This window comes from Crinia signifera, chromosome 5 (genome assembly GCF_055691185.1).
Source record: "Crinia signifera chromosome 5, ASM5569118v1, whole genome shotgun sequence".
NCBI classification, from domain to species: Eukaryota; Metazoa; Chordata; class Amphibia; order Anura; family Myobatrachidae; genus Crinia; species Crinia signifera.
The window spans coordinates 129,523,051-129,537,722 of NC_139221.1; the positions used below are offsets into that span (position 1 = coordinate 129,523,051).

At 44.2% G+C, this 14,672-nt stretch overlaps 1 protein-coding gene across 1 annotated transcript in view; it reads left to right on the top strand.

Moving 5' to 3' along the window:
- Positions 1-7: 7 nt before the first annotated feature.
- WRNIP1 (WRN helicase interacting protein 1) overlaps positions 8-14,672 on the top strand; it is a 106,198-nt gene continuing 91,533 nt past the window's right edge. The window contains exon 1 of the mRNA XM_083188034.1: positions 8-54. The gene's annotated coding sequence lies outside the window, so the exon portion shown is untranslated. The remainder of the gene's footprint in view (positions 55-14,672) is intronic.

A 14,672-nucleotide genomic window follows, 5' to 3' on the forward strand; every position in this document is an offset into this window, starting at 1 on the left:
TAAGCCAATGACATCCCTTCTATCATACTTTGGGGGCCTCCTGGCTGTGGCAAGGTACTGTTTTCATTTGTTGTAGTTTTGTTTGTGTTAATTCTGCACATTCTGGGTCTTATCTACTATCTATCTAGGTTTTCATACAAGAATTTAAAGTAATCCAATAACGTGCAACATTTTTTTATGTAGGTTCTAGTGTACTGCGCTCCTAAAATTCTCAAGTTAACTTTACCTGTTTACTTTTTTTGGGAAATGAATGTAATATCCTAAAATATATACATAAGAAAACTACAAAAGAAAATCAGGTTGGACACATTTCCATTTCCATACATGGGTAAGGACGACAGTCAAAAGGTCGACATGGGGTTTTTCACATTTTCTTTTCACCCGAATGTCGGCATGGACACTGAAACGTAGCACCGCTGCGCTCGCCATGCTTCGGGCACGGTGCCTCGCCATGCTCGGCACACTATTTTATTCTACAACCAAGCCCTAGTGGATGGTAGGGCATGAAATACCGCCTGTCGGCACGTCGGCTCAAAAAAATGTGAAAAACCCTGTCGACCTTTTGACCCTGCCAACCAACATGCTGGTGACTAGGGTTACCACCTAGTCCCTTTAATTCCGGACACATGTTAATTACACAGGTTCTGTGCCAGTTAAAAATCAGGTGAAGTGGAGTCTTGAAGTCAGCCAGCCACAGAACCTGTGTAATTAATATGTGTCCGGAATTAAAGGGACTAGGTGGTAACCCTACTGGTGACTCAATGACCGTATCCCCTGGCATTTTTAGCAGATATTTTGAGGATCTCTCACAGCAATGTTGGGTTAAATTGATATGAACCAGGTATCGCCCATTACATTCGTCATCTAGTAATGTTACGATGAAATATTATTTACCATATTTGTCAGTATTAACATGTTAGGCTATGTGCATTAAATAATAATGCTTGTGGTTCATATACATTTAGAGAAGGAATATGAATTGATAGCAGTATTGTGTGTTTGTAGTTGTGCCTGTGTCAGTGGAGGTTTAGTAGTGGGCAAAAACTGAACCGTCACAAAATCTGGACATTATCATGTAACATTTGATTCAGCCAGCAGAGGGCACTCTCAGACTGCACCTGACAACTTAATTGTTACAGTTGGTCCGTCTCCATAAAACCATTATGTTATAACTAAAACATAACGTTCTGCAGAAAGGAAATTTTTAACTAATGTAATTTCTTTGTGTCAGATTTTCACCACTGGTGTTTGAGTGAATAACCTTTACGTTTGGGAAAGAGATCAGTGAAACGTGATTTTGCAGTATTTTGTGACAAGTTGCATTAATAGTTTGACTGGAAAGGACATAGGGCCTTATTTTGGTTCATTCTTTCTGACAAAATCCTTCTTAGATGGGCAAAACCATGTGCACTGCAGGTGGGGCAGATGTAACATGTGCAGAGAGAATTAGATTTGGGTGGGGTTTTACTTCAAAGTGAGATCTATATTGCAGTGTAAAAATAAAGCAGTCAGTATTTTCCCTGCACAGAAACAAAATTACTCACCCAAATCGAATTCTCTCTGCACATGTTACATCTGCCCCCCCTGCAGTGCACATGGTTTTGTCCATCTAAGAAGGATTTTGTCAGAAAGAATGAACCAAAATAAGGCCCATAGTTACAATTGTTGTAGTCTTCTGTTGACTACTGTGTTTTGACAAGCATTGGGAGGTTTATACACCTGCTAGAACATATGTGGCTAGAATCATGTAAACACAAATCTATTAATGGCCACCTGAATTGTTAACGCCACCCCACAATCAACGTCAACCCGAAGCGTGGCGAGCGCAGCGGTACGCGTCCTACGACCTTTTCATACCCCCACTATCCACGTCGGCGTGGAGTTGAGAATAGAAAGTGTGGCGAGCGCAGCGAGCGCACGCGGACAGCTGTGAAGCCCGCGAGGGGACGCGGATACCTGTGAAGGTATCCGCGTCCCCTCGCGGGGCTCGCCACGCTTCGGGCTCGGTGGCTCGCTGCGCTCGCCGCACTTTCTATTCTCAACTCCACGCCGACGTGGATAGTGGGGGTATGAAAAGGTCGTAGGACGCGTACCGCCGCCCCTCGCGGGCTCGCTGCGCTCGCCACGCTTCGGGTTAACGTTGATCGTGGGTGGCGTTAACAATTTGGGTGGCCATTATTCACTTCAGGGTGCCTATTTGGCCTCTGTGGCCCATTTAACATTGTTTCCTATGGAAAAATTGGGTCAATTGAGGCATTGAACAGGAAAATCGGGTCAATTGAGACATTTAACATTGTTCCCTATGGGAAATCTCGGGCATCTCGTCGGTCGCATCGCACCCGTTTTTTTTTAGTGCATTCAATGCCCGAGATGGCCATGATGGGCGCCCTTCTAAGTAAAGAGTACCAAAAATTTCTTGTACAAATTGTCCTGCTGCAGCCATCCTACGCTCCGGCGGCTGCCGCTGAATAGGACTGACAGTCTCTGGCTGCTGTTGATTAAGAGAATTCCCCTGTACTTCACTCCCGGCAAAGCCGCCAGGCAGGTGGGTGGGCCACTCAGACCGGCTACTGGGGCCGCATACGGCCCCCGGGCCTGAGGTTCCCCACCCCTGCCTTAAGGCATACAATCAGATGCGATGCGACGCGATTCGATGCGATTTTGCATAGGATTCAATGTTCCTGTTCATTTCCCCACTATCCAAGTGGGTATAGAGTTTATTTTATATAGCGTGGCGAGCGCAGAGAGCCACCGAGCCCGAAGCGTGGCGAACGGACGTGGAATACATTTTAAGTAATCCGCGGCCCCTCACGGGGCTCGCTGCGCTCGCCACGCTTCGGGCTCGGTGGGTCGCTGCGCTCGCCACGCTATATAAAACCAACTCTATGCCCACCATGTTAACATTGAATCCTATGGAAAATCGCATGCGATTTTCCGACCCGATCTTAAAATCGGGCGCCCAGTTATTACACAAGTACCAAAAAGCCTAAGCAAATGTCTTCATGCACGCACGCTTTGTGACGATTGTAAAATCAATTCCTTTTTTCAACATTGCTAATTGTAAAAACGTAGTAACCGTGTAGCATTTTATGGCGGATCTATCAGCAGTATGAAAACTAATAGTATGGTATGCTGTAGTGCTGGATCAGTGAAAGTTTATTTTTGCCATGTGATTGTAGTTGATATTTCCCTTTTTCATAAAGCCTTTCCTGGTGAGAGAGTAATGTCACTTTCCATTTAGCAGATAAACAGGATTATGTATTGTTGGCACTTTCCTTGAAATGTGTCCACCCCCGTGTGTCCATGCCTCTAATCCCAGCACTCTTACATTCCTGTGGTTCATCAGATAATTTTTGAGGTTGAGATATCTCAGCTGAGGAGGGACCCGGGGGTCCTGCATAACCCAGAATAAATAATAACAGGTGGTGGTGGTGCCTGTTCTGAGGACAGGGATGATATCAAATTAGAACGGAGTGATGCAGATAGTATCACTTCAGCATTTTGGCGCATTTAAACTCCATGCACTGAGCGTAATTCCATCCTGAACACATACATATAACAGTCCTGTGTTGTTTTGACATTCACCTCATGTGCATATCCTAACAGTGATCGGAAATAAGAAGCGCCGGAGCAGTTTGTGACCTTTTGCTTTAATGTTTCATTTGGCATTTCAGTGTGACAGACTGGCACCATGTTGCAAACTTTTTTTTTTTTGATAATAGATTTATAAAAATATAAAGATTTTAAGAGGAGGTCTGTTTAATAATACTCATGGAATGTTTCTCCTCTTCAATGTTTGTTTGTTGGTTCAATTGTTTTGGGTTATTTGCATTGTGCGTTGGGGAACTACTTGTTCTCAGGGTAGAGAACAAAACTGCTTAAAGTTGCATACATCCAGTGTGCATGGACAGCGATGAGCGCTAAAATCACTGGGCTGAAAGTCGCTCAGTGCGTACTCACACACTGTCCCTTATTCGGATCTGATCGCAGTACAAATTTGTTCTCAAAATGTTCAAAACCATGTGCACTGCAGGTGGGGCAAATGTAACATGTATAGAGGGAGTTAGATTTGTGTGAGTGGGTATGGATCATTCGGTCACCAGCATTATGGTCGACATGAGTTAAGGTCGACATGCAGGAAGGTCGACAGGGTCATGTCGACATGTGTTTTTTTTTTTACCGGAATGTCAACACTGTCAACATAAACACTAAAACGTAGCACCGCGTCCCCTCGCATGTGTTCTGCATTTTGGAATATTTCATGTTTTGTAAATGGGAGACATATGTTCATTCTAGCACCCTGCAGCTTTCAAAACATGTGCAGTTCCTCTTCTCTGCTTGAGGTGTTGCTCTCTGCAGTGACTGTTCTAGCACAGGTCTGGTCTGCATATCAGTGCTCAAATACAGACCACACTGTGCTAGAAGCACCACAATAGAGCGCAACATCCCAGACAGGTAAGAGGAACCACCTGGGTTGCAGGGTGCTAGAATGAATGGATTTATATTGCCTCACCGTAAAACTACTTTCTATGTCGTAGCTGCTACAGAAAAATATTATATATTGTATATAGGTCATTAATACCCCTTTCAGACAGAAAAATCCCCAAAACCCAGGTATTTCCTGGATACAAAAACCTGGGTAGAACTAGGCAGCAAGGGGCTGACCCCCTTTCACACAGGAGCAAAAACCCGGGTATTTCCCGTGTCGACCCCTTTTACACAGAAGCCGGATTTTTCCTGCAAAACTCTGTGTGTCATAAGAAACGGACAGTTTTAAAGGCACACAGAGATGAGATCATGAAAAGTGGGAGGTGTCTGCTCACTGCATTACATTAAACATTGCATTAAACGGATCTCCTCCTCTTTCCAATGTGCCATGGCCATTTAGTGCTGCGCTGCACGCCACTGCCACTCCCGCTCAGCCAATCAGGGAAGCTGTAAAGATCAGCCAATCACGCAGCGCCATGCTGCACAGCCAATCAGCATGATTTTTCAATAGTCGGGAGAAAAACACGGGTCGGACCCTTTCACACAGCCGCAAACACGTGTCTGACACGGGAAAAACCCAGGTAAATACCTGGGTCGAAGTCCCGGAACTTTAGACCCGTGTTGACCCTTTCAGACAGAAGAAAAACCCGGGTCGACACGGCAAGAGCAGGGAAATTCCCGGGTCTTTTTTTCTGTCTGAAAGGGGTATTAGTTGTAACTGCTATTTAATTGTTATCCATAAACTATTTAACAATTTCTAATTGTAGACTAGTGTTCATTTATCCCTCCATTTTATATTGCACTGTATTATTTTTACTCCTTGATGCACACATTTGTTAATGCAGTGTTGTGGTGTGTGTGTGTTTTTTTTTTTTTTTTTTTTTTATATTGGTAAGGTGTTCTGGATTGTCATTTAGGTCTATTTTTCACATGTGTTGCTACTGTTGCATTTTGAACACTAAAAAGCATTGTGTGCATGTGTCATGATCATTCTGATACTTTAAAATAGTTAATTAGTATTGTATTTTCAAGTGGGAAATCCAGAAGGGGAGAGACCCAACAGGGTTTCGGTAAATATACTTACCCTCCCTTGCAGCAGCCTACCCTCCCTTCTAAAACTTAACACCCTCCTCCCGCAGTCAAACTCTAACCTTCCCTTCCCTGCAGCCTAACTCGAAGTCTCCCCACTAGTACCTAAGCCTAACCCCCCTTCCCCTGCTGTAAGCTAGTGGTCGCCGCATATTTATTGAATGGGATCAATGTATTTTCTAATATAAAGAAGAATTAGCAAAAAATCTAGTGTTCAGGTAGGAAAGGAGAAAGGGTGATGGGAGATAGATGCAAAACTTGGTCCACAGTCACTACTAGTAGCAAAGAGCAGAGAACACTTACCGGTCTATTCAATGCGGCCAGCGATGGGGTTTTTATGGGGAGGAAGGCTTGTTTCCGGCGAGGGATTACCATGTTTTTCCAATCCTTCAATCGGACAACCAAGCATAAAAAACCAAATGCTATATAATATTGTCCCATCCTCTCTAGCACAGATCTGAAGCAGAACCATATTTTTGCCATCCTTGTAGTAAATCTGCTATGCATTATCTTTTACAGCTGGGATGCCGCCCCCCGCCCCCGCATCATTGAGGCATCTGCATGAGAATGCCCATGAAACACTGGGCATTCCCTTATGTAAATGGCCTGGCCCGCCGCCCCACGCCCCCACACTTGGGTGCTTGCACCCAGCGAACACCCTGTTTGCCGTGGCCGCACGCACCCGGTGTATGCACATTTCCAGAAATGACCCTGCACATGCGCCCACCATTGGACCCCTTGCGAACGAAGGGATTCAAACGAACAGACCTGAGTAAGGTCCAAAGTATTCTCTTCAGATGGGTTGGTTAGTGTTAAGGAAAATATTCTATAATGATCATGCCTTTTAGCTGGGAGTCTATGGTAACATACTGTACATTTCAAGAGAGCCAGAATTGGATATTTTTTTTTTTTAATAACCCAATATTTATTTCTTTTTTGTTGACTGTTTTTGTTTATTTAAACCAATTGTATGTATTTACATTTTAATATGGAAAAAGTTATTAAGCTACCAGTAGCGATACGGTTTCGCACACACCACACCAAACAAAAATGGTGGGAAATAAACTAATTTAGGTAACCTAATAGGAGATATTAACACCCAAAAAAGATTTTTTGGAGAGGATGGTTGGAGACCATACAAACAAAATTGCTGCAATACTTTTGAATAAAAGACAGAGTATTTATTTTTCAAATCGCACTAACATTTCCAATGGGGACTTTGCTGCTGTCGCCTTCCCGATTTGGTGGTGAGATTTCTGAGCTGGCATTTGGTTTCCACTATCCCCCCCAGATGACATCATGGGTAAGAGTTTGAAAAGCCCAGCAGTTTTGCCTACTTGGATTTTTTATGCTTTTAGTTTGTGAGTGCGATTTGAAAAATAAATACTGTGTTGGTAAATCCCACCCAGGTCACATTGCTTATGCAATCCTTTAATAAAATGGCTGGAAACACTTCTTTCTAAGAGAAGTAAATTAAACGGTACAGTATCACACAGCATGGGTAGTAAAAATTTGTTGAAACATTAATACATAATTAGACATTTAAAAAGTGATCACACTGATAAAGCTTTTGAATGGCTTAATATTTGGTAAGGGAATTATTAACCCCTTCTTTTCTCTCCATATGGGATCCTGTTCCTATCACGAACTGTCACAGTATATAAAAAAAAAAAGGGAGGTTTAAACCAGCCTCCCTGAAGAGAGCACAAGGACCTAGTGGTGAGATAACTAGAAAAAACAACAACACTGGGTGCAGGGTGGCCAGCGTCGGGTATATGTAGAGCAGCAGTGGCCGGGGAGCAGGTGTGCAGGAGATCCCGGTGCCAGTAAACTGGAGACCTGGTGATTCTTTTGAGAATGAGATCTGACTCCTCTCCACACCCTCTCTTCTTCCCCTGTCATCCTGCCCTGTCATCTCACCCTCTCTCATTCTTCTCATACCCCCCACCAAGTTTCTTTTTCCTTTTATCGTTTCCTTTTGTCCCCTTTTTTCTCTCCGCACCCCTGTCTGTCACCACTCTCTTCTCTTTCTTTCCCTCCTGCTCTCTTCCCCCTACCCCCTCTCTTTTTTCTTTCTTTGCACCTAGTCTCTCTTTTGCCTCTATTTCTCTCTCCCCCCCCACCCTCCCCCCACTTCTCGCTCTTCTTTCTCTCCCTGACAGTCTCTCCATTTCTCTCCCGCCACATCTCTCTCTACCTGGCGCTATCTCTCTCGCTGTCTCCTGGACACACTCCCGTCTTTCTCTATTCCTCTCTCCCTGACATTCTCTTGCTCCTGCTTGCACACCTTCCTTTCTCTACCTGACACACACACTTTTGCACCTTTCTTTCTCTCATGCCCTCTTTTTCCATGAAGCCCCCTCTCTCTCACAAACCACCCCTCTTCCTCTCTTGCTCCTCTTTTTCTCTCCCTCTTTCCCCGACTCCCTTTTTGTCTCACTCTTTCTTCTGCCCCCGCCCCCCAAAAAAGGCATTCTGGGGACCATTTGTGTGTGTGTGTGTGTGTATGTGAATGTATAGGATGGGGTAGCTCAAGAGCATAGTCTGGTATGGGACCCAGAAAAGGTGCAGTAGAACTGCAACTTTATAAAGTAAGGGTTCCCCAAGACCCCTGGGTGCTATACAGCTCAGTAAATATGTTCCCCATGTCCGTGTCCCTCATCAGGATACATTTAGTGCATATCATATCTGTAGGTGGGATATATATCTGTACAGTCACTGTTTTACTAGTTCTCACCCTGGCTGTTGCACAGCAATCCATATCAAATTCCTAGTATACGCGAGTATACCTGGCCAATAAAGCTGATTCTGATTGTTCACTGAACGCACTCACAGAAAACCATGCCTTGAAAATGATTGCCCTCAGAGGTCAGTCTGCATTCCGCACGGCCCCCAAACTCAGAGGTTATTACATTTCACCAAGCAGGGCAATTTAAACATGCATGGGATAGACATAAGGATATTGTTACAAAGAAACAATCAAATAGGTTTTGAGATAACAATATGGGTAAAAAAGTGGCAGATGAGATGGGCCGAATGATTCTTATCTGCTGTCAAATTCTATGTTCCGATAGCTATTCAGAGGTTTAAGGAAGCTGGTGGCTTCAGTTTCCAGGCTGATATTGTTATGAAGTGATAATAATTTTAGAACTAACCTTATTTCTTTTGATCTGAAAAAAATATATGCCATGGTAGGGTTTTAACTTCTTAAAAGTAATAACTGCAATAAATGTTTGGCACTAGCAGTGACTTCACAAGCACATTACATACTGCAGTTATGGGGCGGGATTCTCTAATAACTCCCGCAGTACATCGCCGGCATCCGCAGTTTTAAGAATCGCATATGCGATTATTAACGCCAAAGCGATGGGCGGCGATGTGCTGCGGGTCCCCCCTCCCTCCGGGAACCCTCACCCGGCTGTGAGGGCTCAGTTTCCTCCTCCCTGCATGCGGAAGAGGTGCAGGGAGGACAAAATCACTGGTACGGGCAGCACAGCAGGAGGCTGCCCAGACACAGGTAAGGGGGGTGCGTCATGGGGGGACGCGAAGGGAAGCCCATAGGCTTCCATGGGGTTATGCCATCGAGAACTAGCGTAACCCCCCCCCCCCGCAGCGAAGCCCCGGCGGTGGGGCTTTGCTGAATATAAAAATGCTGTATAAACCCTGAAAACTGGGTTTTTACTGCATTTTTAGTTGGGTGAATCTCGCCTGTGATCTGGGGACCATTTCTTCTCAATGGTTGTTTTTTCTATTAGCTATTTTTGTTTGGGCTAAACTGTTTTGAATCACTGAAATTATGTTTTCCAAAGGATTTTGTGCAAGCCTCACGGGTAATCCAGGAATTTGTTTTTCATGTGGAAACCAACCGGGAATAAAGAAAAGTCTTGGGAAACTATCACTCCAAAGGATCTTAATAAGAATGTAAATTTTTGAGATCTTAAATTAATGTAAACCTTTTCATCTTAAATATTAAAACATGTACATTTTTATAGGATCTTTTTGAATCAAGCAGTAGTCCATGCTTTTTACATGTAATTCCCCCTAGTAAGAGTCTCTAATGTTTTAATGAAATTAGACAATTGAGTAATAGGGTATTGATGGTCCTAATCTGGACTTTTAGTTGTTTAGAATAAAGCCCATACGCACTAGAAGCTTCTCTTTCTCATCTGGCTGGTTGGAATGAAAATCTGGAAATTACTGCGAACAAATTACAATCAACCATTTGCTCCCGAATGCTAGAAAATGGACAAAAGCAGTCCTCTGCATAAATTGATTTAACCAATTTGTCTATAGGACCAATTTTTGTCTGTTTTCCATGTTTAGGAGAAAATGGTCAATTGTCATTTGCTCCCCAAAATTTCCAGATTTTCAATCCAACCAGCCAGATTATAAAGATAATCTTCTAGTGTGGATGGGCCTTTAGGAAGCCACTTTCTGCAGCAAGGACTAGTTTGTCAGTGTTAGACAATGGGCAGTATTCAATGAGGCTGATTGATTCGCCATGTTTTATTGCGATTTTGGGCTATTTTCGTGCTGTACGGCGATTTTTTGACTAAAACGGTGAATCACCCTATTCAATGACCAGATGGCGAATACATTTCAAGGTTTTTATCACCATGATTCACCGAGTAGCAATCGCCATCTTTTTAAGGTGAAGTGGAATGTGAACTTTTAAAATAAAGTGTTTTGTTTTTTACATTTGGTGTCAAAAAATCAGGAATTTTATTCTGAGGAGAAGCACATGAATATATATTTAATAAAAAAAAAAAATATATATATATATATATATATATATTTTTTTTTTTTTTTACACAGCAGCCAGCAGGGGGCCGGGAGCCGAGCGGCTCATTAGATATTCATATATTCACTGCACCCGATCATTACATATGCACGATCGGGTGTAGTGAATACCCGGTTTCCTGTTGGCTATCCCGGGGGGCAGCCTGTGCTGCCTGGCTCCTGGGGAGCCCACCTCCCCCCCACAAATGTTCTGGGGCAGGCAGGGAGACTTCCATCTCCCTGCCTGCCGCCGTCCTCAGGCTCCCTGTGGCATTGCCGCAGTAGTTAAAATTCACCGGTCAGGGGCAGTGAGCCCCTGACTCGTTGAATACTGGAGCCGGCGAGGCGGCGGGCAGTGGCGAATGTGCAGCGAATCCTAAACAGGATTCGCTGCACATCGTCATAATTCTCATTGAATACTGCCCAATGTATACAGATGTTTCATTGTAGATGCCAATCTCTGCCCACACACACATGGATTCTGAAAGCTGCAATATAGGTACAGTATATTATATTCCTGAGCACACAGCACCACCAGGGACTAACAGACGTTAGAAGCACGCAAGAACATTCTCAAATCTGTAGTACAATAAGGAGTAAGACCAGATTGATTATTTTTCATTGCCCTGATTGTGTAGTGTATATACAGGAGTGCGGTCCTGGGGTGCACACCAATTGAGAGGTGTGACCATGCGGAGACCTTTCAGTAGAACTGCATACAAAGTCAAAATTGAAGGTGCACAAAATCAAACGCCCAATTTAATGATAAATATTGCAATACAATTTTGCATTTTTAGCGAGGTTCTTCGCTTAGTTATGGCCATAAGTAACAGCTTGCCCACCACATCCAGGTGACCTCATTAGTCCGGCAAGTCCTTAACATTTTGAGGGGGGGTACAAATCCAGGGCACAAGGCACCCCAAAACGATGCAGCCAAGTGACCCCAGGGCAACACAAGAGTGAAAAATATATATATGGTGAAAACAAAGTGAGGATAGGTTGGTGAGAGAGGCTGCTAAAAATAGCAGGGGTAAGTAAGTGAGAGGTAACAAAATGAGATATAAAGCAGTCCAGGGGGGATGCAGTTAAAATCCCGTCGGTCGGGATTCCGGCGTTCAGAATCCCGACGCCGAAATCCCGACACTTTCTCCCTCCATGGGTGTCCACGACACCCCTGTAGGGAGAATAAATTAGCGTGCCGAGCGTAGTGAGGCACTGGGCCCGCTGCGTGGCGAGCGCAGCGAGCCCGCAAGGGCGGCGATCCATGTCCCCCCCTTGTCGGGATTCCGGTGTCGGTATTTTGAACGCCGGGATCCCGACCGCCGGGATTTCATACTGAATCTGTCCAGGGGGCCCACAACCCAGAAATGCACACCCCCATATGATAATTCAATGTACATTTGTGCAGGTCCCACCTTGCTCTGCATGCAGTCTAAGAAATGTCAGGAACCTAATTAAAACCAATATACAGATGAGGCAGGCCTCTTCTTTGCTGGCTAATCTCCAGAACGTCACCGCTGGCGATCCGCCAGCAGCCTGCTTCACCATCTGACTGAGACACGCGTGTGTCTCACGCGCGTCTCAATCTCCGTCGGTGGGGCGACGGGAACCCTGTCCGTCTCTGCTTCAGGGAGACGGACAGGGTTAGGGGGGGGGGGGGGGTGCGGGCAGGCGGCAGGGACAAGCCGGCGGTGACCCGGGGGAATAGCCGTCGTAAGGGGACACGCGCACCTCTCGTGCGCGCGCGTCCCCTTCTCGCTATAGAGATGGCGCTGGTGGGGGATGGTGGCTGGCGTCGCCATCGCCAACCCCTGCAAAGATGGACCTGCTCCATCTGTATAGGACAGGTGGGCATGGGTGTTATCACAGGCAAAAGAGGTCTCTGGCCTTCCGTTGTGTATGTAAATACACGGCATTAGATATACAGGGGTGGGGTTCTGGGGTGCACACCAATTGAGAGGTGCAACCATGCGGAGACTATTCAGTAGAACTGCATTCAAAGTTGCAGGTGCACAAAATCAAACGCCCAATTTTATGATAAATATTGCAATACAATTTTGCATTTTTAGCGAGTTCATTGTGTAGTATGCAGGGAACAATAGTTATTAGAATGCAGTAAACACGGCTTTAGAAACATGTACAAATTAAATGAACATTCATCCGAGTATTAACACTATTAATTTATTTCCCATCTGTAAATCATTATGCTGCCCATACATATGTGAGATATTGCATGCACTCATTCGATTTCGGTCACATCTGGCCGATAAATCGAATGATTGCATACATTTTTAAGCTGACGTTCGACGTAATGCGCAGGCATGCCGTCGAATGTCCCATCGATAGATATTATGAGCTGCACATAATATTTATCGAATTGCATGAGTAATCGCATGTGGTTTTTAATGCAATCGAATGCAATCAGCGGTGGGTTCGGGGAGCGGGGCCGGGATGGCTACCGGAGCGCTAGCGGGGAGCCGGTACCTTAATGCTGGGGACGGAGGGACTCAGCAGCAGCAGGGGAGGCATGGCGGTTTTGTAGCGGGGACCGGCGCAGTGGAGCTTTCAGGCGGCGGGACGCGGCAGCAGCTGAGAGAGCGCTCACTCAGCGGCCTCAGCCAATCAGAGGGCCGTCCCAGTGTTTCAAAGTCACCTGCTGCCCCTGACAAGTCCCACCGCCTGAAAGCTCCACAGCTATGGTCCCCAGCTCCGGTCCCGCATACACAGCGGACACACCACCCCTCCAGCACCTGATGTCCATCGCAGCATGGCTTGCGACATCGGGTGCTGCACTGGGCACCACTTGATGCGATCGGTGTATGGGCAGCATTAGAAAGAGATAGGTTTGGGGTGTTAATAAAATTTGATGGCATGTGTTAAAAATTTTAAACCATTTGCTCTCTCAAAAAAAGATTTTTTTTTTCCATTCAGATTTGAATCGCTACTACCTTAAACTTCAGTGTTAAGTTATTTTCTGTTCATACTCTGTAAGACGTTTGAAAGACAGCAGACATAAATGTGAGACCTGATCTGGCAGCATCTCTGATATTCTGCTAGTGTTTATGGCAGAGCATGTGCTTTGATATTGTATTTTGTCATATACAGCCAAGTTTTCTGACCGCATCATTTTCATAATGTTTTTGCTGTGTTTAACATGCATAATATTTAATTTTGTGCAGTGTTGGGGCTATATAACCCAAATCGATAGTATCCTTGTATTTCTCCTTTTCTATGTATTTGTTGAACCCTTTGAGTGCCAACATGAGGAATAAAAATTGTGCTTGCCCATTTTCACACTTATTTAGACATTCATTCGGCACTGAAAGGATTAATAGGCTTTCATCTTCTTATTAGAGCGTGTTAGAATTTAGTCTATTAATGTGCCTTGAAGTTTCCGCTGCTTGGTCTTTACTAATATCTTCCTAAATGCTGCTCCATGCTACAGCTCTTTACCAGGTGCCATTTTAATTGCACTCTTGTTCTTTGCTCACCCTGAAGTCTGTTATCTTTACTGCACAATTTTGGTGGTTACTGGATTTGCTGGGAAGAGGTGTTGGCATTTCTTTAAGCTAGGAGGCTATCAAATGCAAAACAACATGAAATATTTTATCAACAATACAGTACTTATTAGCATTTATAGTAATATACTTTTTATCCAAGGCATTTTATAATACCGGTATATGTTTAGTTGTAGCTTTACTATGATGGGAGGTTAATTGAAGATGGGCTGTTTCCCATAGCAACCAACCAGATCCTATCTATTAGCTTCTAGAAGGTGCTAATTTAATAAAAAGTAGAATCTGATTGGTTGCCATGGGCAACATCCCATATTCAGTAGAATTGCCATCTTAGTAAATTTACTCCTTTTGTGTATAACATCCTATAGATAATATAGCCTGTTGGTAAAATGACCAGACTTGGCTGAAAAGCTTTACTCCGATGTACAGTAATAGTGCTCAGTATCTATGACATGCAGCCCTTGATGTGATGAAGCCTTAAGCAAACAGCTAGGATATGGTATGACTGAGATTCAGATCTTTACATACAGGATGTGATGAGGCGCCATACCCAATTGTGTGAGGAGTTGCTATAGACAGATGGTCTATTATGTGGTAAATACTGTATGTGTTTTTCGATTACATTATTTAGAATTGCTGTTCCACTCCATGTAAACATGTCTTAAGAGATGCTTTTGTATGTTTTATACACATTTTAATGAAAGCGCAGTATTTACTAATGGCATTTTGTCCTAGCTATATGGGTATTAATGTATTAAAGATTTCTTTACTCATCAATGATCATGTATGGCAATCTAG